The sequence below is a fragment of the Rhinolophus sinicus genome, chromosome 14, assembly GCF_057876585.1.
Source record: "Rhinolophus sinicus isolate RSI-liver-muscle chromosome 14, RSI-T2T, whole genome shotgun sequence".
NCBI lineage: Eukaryota > Metazoa > Chordata > Mammalia > Chiroptera > Rhinolophidae > Rhinolophus > Rhinolophus sinicus.
The window spans coordinates 40662501-40670122 of NC_142514.1; positions in this window are offsets into that span (position 1 = coordinate 40662501).

Genomic DNA, 7622 nt, shown 5'->3' on the forward strand with positions numbered 1-7622 from the left:
TTTGTTAGGGCCAAGCTCACGAGGTGAAAAGCCTCTCTTGCCTTGTGCAGGGAAGAGGAGGTGGAGGGCAGGTGAGGAAAGCCCACCTGGGTCCCCATATCTGGCTCATCATCACAGCTGTCCGGGAATCTATTAAAAATGTAGGTTTCAACACGAATCAGTTCCTCTGGTCTAGAGACTGGGAACCTGGATTTTAAATAAGCTTTTTAGGTGAGTGTGTTTTAATAATTAACGACTCACAATAAGATATAGCTTTTCTATCAGGCTGCAGCACAAGGCACACACACATACATTAAAATAAAAATTTCTCAAAACAATAATTACTCTTATTGTGTGTGTGATCACGCTGTTGTTTTCTATTCTCTTGAGCCATGACATGCCATTCAATAAAAAAATCAATGGCCAGCACACTCCACTACGTTGATTTCATGACTTACAGTTTGACCCAGGCTGCCCTGTGGGCTCTGCTCACAAATAGATTGGGGCCCCTCTTCTGCAAGTTAAGCGGGCGGACAGGCCAAAGTTTCTCTGTAACTTTCCCTGACACACCTGTCCTCACTATGGCCAAAGGCGAGGGTTGTTGCTTTGTTTACATGTATAAATAATATAATGAGGAATCCTCTGCAGAAGCTCTCAGGAGCACGTGGAGCCCTCCCAGCTCCAGCTGATAATTGGGCTGTCAAATTCTCTTTGCTCTTAATGCAAGAGCGCCCCCTGGTGGCTTCAAGCCGACCTACAAAGGCGGAGGGGGATGGAGTAGGTGGGAAGGGCTCGCACCTCCCTAGACCTGGCAGGACTGTGAGCTCTGTGCTTTTTGGTTCGGTTCAGGACAAATTACAAGAGTACGTCATGGGATGCAGTGAGCACTAGTTACTGGTAGCGATTAGGGGTGTCTTGCAAGTAGGCTTAAGAACCATGACTCCTGGAACCCCACAGGATCCCCTGTTATTACCTTAGGATCCTTTAGGTACTTAACTCCGTTTCCCCATTAGCTGTTGGCCTTGGGAATGACAACAAACCCCTCTGAGAGGTACGTTCCTCATTTGTAAAACTAGGCAAGAGGGCTGGTAGTGTTGGCTTAAGGATTAATGTGCCACGTGAAAGTCTCTATAGTGTTTAGTACTAAATAGGCCCCAAAAGTCAGTTCCTGTCTTCCTTTTCCCTCTCCTCCTTAATTAATGGTGGCTGTGTCAGTATCAAAAGGCACATGATACACTTGAATGTACAAATGAAGCAGCAGTGTTTTACTTCCCTGTAATGACCCCAATTTGCTTGTAAGCCCTTATCTCATGAGTATCAGGTCCTTGCATCCAGCTTGATATAGGAGAACCCATACATGCTTCCAGGAAAGGGTGGGGGCAGAAGAGTCAGGCACGAAGTGCAGACATTAAGGGAGCATTTGGATGTGAAATTAATGTTTCACCTAAGTTTAGCCAGATCTTGTTACGCCATAGGAACAAGTAATTCAACTGGATAAACAAGTGTAGGAGCCCATATATCTACAGGGTGCTTTGGTAGCCTGTTGCTAGCTTCCGGTCAGAATGATTTCCCCTGGGATCGCCACTTAGTCATGGACATGAAAATGCTGGGCCGAGCATCCACTGCCTACCGGAAACAGTGCCCCAGACCTTGCAAACATCACCTTATTTAGTCCTTATCTTGATTCTCATTTTCCAGTTGAGGAAACTGAGGCACATATGAGTTAAGTCATGTGTTAATGACTTAACTCAGGTTAATACAATTAGCAAGGAGAAAAGCAGACATTCTAAGACAAGCAGTCTGGCCCACACTCACAACTACTCTGGTTGCTTCCATTGAAACCTTAGAGAAACACAGAATGAACTCACAGAATCTGAGAGCTTGAAGTGTTCTTTGAAGCAGTTTTTTTTCAAACTCAAATTCGGAAGAAATCATTGAGAAAGCTTAGCAGACACCTTGGCTGAAGTTAGGCTCAAAATCTTCTGGCCCCCAGCTTCAATTTCCTTCTGGTAAATGAGGATGATGTGGCATACTTTCCAGTAAGAGCCATCTATTTGGCATAGTGAGCAGTAGAAACCCATATTTCCAGCATATTCTTGATGCTTCCAAACCTTACTTTCAGTCTCAGATACTGCGTATAGCTTTTCAGTGTTTCCATTTATGTCTCAGTCTTTCATTTCTTGGCAAACATATTGCTTACACTGCATCATAACTAATGGTGTGTAGCAGGATACTCTGATGGAAAAAAGGATTTTAAAAGTATCTGAAAAATGGGAAATCATATGCAGTCACCTCTTTCTAGGGTAAACTTTAAGCACTATATGTTATGTGATGACAAAGCTGGAGCAGGTAGATTGATTGTCGGAATTAGGATGGTGCTGCTAGAGTAACCTATTATTAATATTAAAATTCTTATTGGTTACATTAATCATTTCTGAGGATTTCCAGTGTAATGTGTAATTTATTTATGTATAATTTATATCCTGACTACTTTCAAAAGGGAGAGAAGAAAAGAGGAAAGGAACTTAAATTTATTGAGTCTACTGTGTAATGAGCTACACCGTTTGCATAGATTTTCTTTTATTCCCCATGACAAAATGGTGAGATAAGAGATGTTATCCCTCGTTGACAAGTGAAGAAAATGATACGCAGGAAAGTCAAAGCAAATGCCCTGGCCATGCAGAGGACAGGTCTGATTCTCCATTTGGACTCTGCCCTATCCCACCCCATCTATTGTTCCTTCCTCCATTCCATGCTGCCCCCAGAAGGACTTGAGGGAGTGGACAATACAAAGACAAGTAAAACAGGGCAGTTAAAAGTGAAGATAAGACCTATGCACAGGACAGAATGATGGGAAGGTAGGAAAGGATGGATAAACAGTGTAGAAATATGGGATGGTTACTACAAGGTATACAATTATTTAAAGATAAATTATTTAAGGATACAATTATCTTAGGATGTATGTGCATTCAACAAAGAGTCTGCTTCCTTTTTTCCCAGTTTGTGAAAACTATAATCCAGTTGGTTTCTCTTTTGCCTTGAAGGAAGCTCCCATCTCAATTTTGTGCTTATCGAAGTTATCATCTTAATGGTATATCATAATTTAGTAAGAGCTTCCTTGAAGGATGCTAAGCACATATATGACCCAGGCAAGTTGCTTTGCTTTTAACAACCTGTTAACCAGAATCTGAAGACCTACTTTGTGCCAGGTGCTGTACTTGGAGCTGGGTTTGTAGCAACCCCTTAGGTTCTTGTAAAGACACAGTTTTCCTCCACTAATGCCAGTTACATTAGAGATGCGTCACTCAGATGGATTATTATGATATTTTCAGATCTGCTTATCTTGTTGAGATCGAAAGAAGACCACTAGGGACTCATTCCCAACATCAGCTACTCTTATGTCCTATCATCCAGAAAAATGGGTCCTCAGATGGAAAATTCAAACAGGGAGCCCTCTTTCTCCCTTTGGCTATTGTTTTTTTGGGGTCTGGACATCAAGGCATGGTAATACCACATGGCTGCAATGCTGGGAGGCTCACAGTACTAGGATATAGGAGTGGTCTGTCTCTCTACAAAATCTGTAGATCAACTGGTATGTGATTATGAATCATAATTTGGGTAGCTGATTTCATGTGTATTTGAAAACTCCAAGTATAAGAGTTAGAATTGCTTTTCTTGTGAGGAGTTAGGGAGGCATATCTTCTGTCCTCCACCCTTGTACATATCCTCTTCTCTTTCTAACTGCTCCCCCTCAAATGCCATGCTTGTGTTTTGTGGACTTAAGACATGTGTATGGGCACTCCTGGGGAGTGGGAGTCAGATGACCTCTGACCCATGGCTGTAGGACAGGAGTGTGGCAGGCAGGTGGTCTTAGGGAAGACTCAGCTGAAGATACAGAAATTCCATTTTGCAAAAAGTAAAAATTAGCAACTGTAGCTTACTCTCTGTTTATTCCTCATATATCATCCCCGAACCTTTGGTAAAATCTAGTATAGTTAGATATTTAACCTCAGCTCTGGTGTAGTCAAAAAGTCAATCTAAAATCTTTATCCATATTTGGGATGGAATGTTAACTAAACGGAGAGGGAGAGCAGTGTCCTCTGAGGACGCGGCTGCGGGGAGAGCATAGCTGCGGTATTGATGGAGAGACTCCACAGGGCTGGTGAGCCTGGAGAAAAGGGGACAGAAGACTGAAGTTCCTGAGATACAGGTGCCACTCTTCACATGTTGGGGGCTTTGGAGGTTTTTTTTATTAAAGGAGGTAAGATGGGCAGAGATTGGGGTGAAGTCCAGTGCTGTTCACCACAATGCTACAGGTGATCACCAAGCTGAAGCTCACAGGGGTGGCATCGTTGCGACTTTAAGGGGGCGATGGTAGTAGCTAATTAGAGAAGAATTATTGGCAGCATCTGGGGAATGGATTTCAACACCTAGGGAAAGAAAAGGCTGTGCCTAGAGAAGGGATCAGGGCATGTGGCAAACAGACTAAGACCCTACGGAGAAAGAAGAGTGAAAATCAAGAATAGAAGCAGATGACAAGTCAGGGAAGCTAGGGCTGGGGGTGGGGGGCGGGCAGGTGAGGCACCACGGCACACTGCGGACAGAAATCCATCTCAGAGAAGGATGCCCCTGACCATTCTTCCCACTTGGTTCGGAGGCACTTAGGACTTGAGCAGGCTTGGACCTTGTGGTCAAAGGCGTCCAGACCTGCTCAGGGCACAGCTGGGAGAGGCAGGCAGGTGATTTCAGGGGATCCGTGCCCTGGATACACTCACCCGTGGACAGATAAATCTAAAACCACACAATTACTACTCTTAGAAATATGGAGAAAGTGCTGCGGAGACTGGGTATTTGATTTTGGACCAATGCCAGTTCAACCACCTACTGGCTGTTCTTTTGCCCCAGTGACTTGTGTTTTTGACTCTCAGCTTTCTGGTCTGCAAAATGGGGCTAACAAACTCAACCCCACAGATGGTGCTGTGTATGAAATGACAGAAGGTGTATCAAGGATCAGGCATAGTAATTGACACCTAATAGGCACTTGGTAAAGGCTAGATCTCTCCCCTCTTTCCTCTCCATAGAGGAGGAGGTGTCTCTCTCTGCCCAGAGGCTTCACAATTGAGAACAAGGCATGATCTTAGATTCAAAGTCATTGAGGATGGGGCAGTTTGAGGGGAGAGCACAGCTTACAAGACCTGCCTTCAACATGAAAGTCTCCCATGCAGGCCCTTTAGGGGGATAAAAATTTTAGAAAGCATGGTCTCTACTTTCAGGACTTTCTGTTTCTGACCCTTGGTCATTCTAAAAGCAACCCTACAGATTATACATCCTTTTCTGCTTTCATGTTTCTTCCCTGCTCACTAGCTATGTTATCAGAGTGGCCAGCAGCTCAGACTCCACGCTGCCAAGAGCTGGTGCAGCAGCTTGCAGGGAGGTGGGACGTGGCCAGGCTCCCCCACCGCTGCCCCGTGTGGCAGATCACAGAAAACGCTGAATGAGGGTGTTGGATGGGACAAACCATTAGGCCCTCATTGAAGTTGCAAAATAAGTCTTTTGTCATTGAAATGAAGGGCTTCCTGGGAAGGGAGGTGGCACATGTCAAAGAGATCTTGCTTCCCAGAGTCTCCCTGAGCAGATGGGAGGATGCCTTCTGTCTTCCCAGAGGATGCTGCTTCAAGCCAGGTGGAACTGAGTGTGGAGGTCAGCTATTTATTCAAAGGCATTGGTCACTGTGGCGTTTAATCACCTATGTAAACATTTGTTGAATTAAATTACCTCATTTGATGCTCAGAGTCACCTAGCAAAGGGGGCAGGGTACTGAATAAATCCCCCTTTTACAGATAAGAGAACAGCAGCTCCTAGAGGGACTTGAAAGGATTTGATCAGAACTAGATTTGTGGGCTGTGGGATGTAGGGAAGGAGGAAGGAACTAGGAAGCTTGGAGGAGAGTGTTACAAACAAGAAATTTTGAACCTGGAACCTCCATGCTTGAACTGTCATTCAGCTCACGAAGACTTTCTCTTGGCTTCTACCATCATCCATATCCCTAGCCCTTCATTCATTCAACAAATATTTACCTAAGCTCTACTAGGGGTTAGGTTAGGTTAGGCTGGGTCAAGACCTACAGAGAACAAAACGCACTGTCCTCAGCACCATAGAACCCATAGTCTAGTTAAGGAGTCGGGCAGGAAACAGGTGAATCATTACACGATTACTCATACCTGTAAGTGCTATGAAGAAAAATAACAGGACTCACGCAACAAGGGGCCCTGCTTTGTGGAAGGTGGTCAAGGAGTCTAGGTCATTCCTGAATACCAGACCTAGCCACTCATTTACTCACCCAACAAATGGTCATTGAGCACCTATGCAATGCGTCGAGCCAGGCCCTGTTCTATCTGTTGATTCATATATTCAACTACCCGCAGTGCTGCTCACCTGGGCGTTCCATTGACACCTCACACTCAACGAGGCCATAACTGAACCAACGACCTGATCCCCTCAACCTGCTCAAGTGGCATCACGTTCGTCCACTTTCCCATGTGGAAGCCTTGGACATTCCTGGCTCCTTCCCATACTTCACGTCTCAGATGCAGTTGATGGGGCCTCATTCAATAACGTTCAGCAAATATTTACTCTGTGCGCATTCCTGGGCTAGGCACTTGCTATTGTCTGGCATGAAAGAGGAACAGTCCTTACCATCTAATTTCCCCTCAGGAGATGACTAGACTGCTCAGAAACAGCAGTTCAATCAATGTGCTTGTCTCTATCTCCTCTGGGGGTGGGCGGGGGGGGACGGACAGGGGTGTCATTTTAGGCTTGGGATGCCCCTTGCCTCCAGTCTCCCACCTCACACCAAAATAGCCTTCTTACCCAAACGATCATCCCCCAGACAAGTCTGATCACACACCCCAACATGAAAAACCTCTGCTGTCTCTCCAATGCCACAAGGAAAAGTCCAGAGCCTTTCCCAGGACACAAAAGGATATTCAGAATTGGCCGTGTGGAGCTTCTGCAGCCTTGTGTCCTGTCACTTGGCCCCTACACAGAGGCTGTACGGAGTTTCTTCATACCTGGGCTCACCGTGCTCTTTCTTTCCTCGAGATGTTTGCTTATATCATTTCTTCTACCTGGAATGCTGTCCCTGGCTTGCCTGCCATCCACCCATGCATTTCCCCTTAACCTTCCAGAACTGGTATAGGTGATGCCAGCACTGAGCCTTTCCTGATGACCACAGGCAGGGGATTTACTCGACCCTCTGTTCCCACAGTTTCCTCATCATTTATCTCATAACCCAGTGTAACTAAACAACTGGCCCTGTTTGTATCCATGTGATAACATCTCTGAGTCCTCTATACACTCTTCACCCTTCCTGGGATTTCTGAGGATCTTCAAAAAGGGCTTCCTGGGTCCCCACCAAGTTGGCGGACAGCGAGAATCGCCACGTGGCATTTACACAGTCTTCCTTTCCAGCCCTGGTTCCTCCTTGCAACGTGGAGGCCCACACAGGTATTGGAGGAGCCTGACCACTGCCACCCATCATGACAACACTGGTGTCCTCGGGTTTACCTTGCATCAGACAAGGTACAAAGGATTTTTTGTGCACATACTCATTTTAGACTCACAACTAGAAGGTACGCACTCAC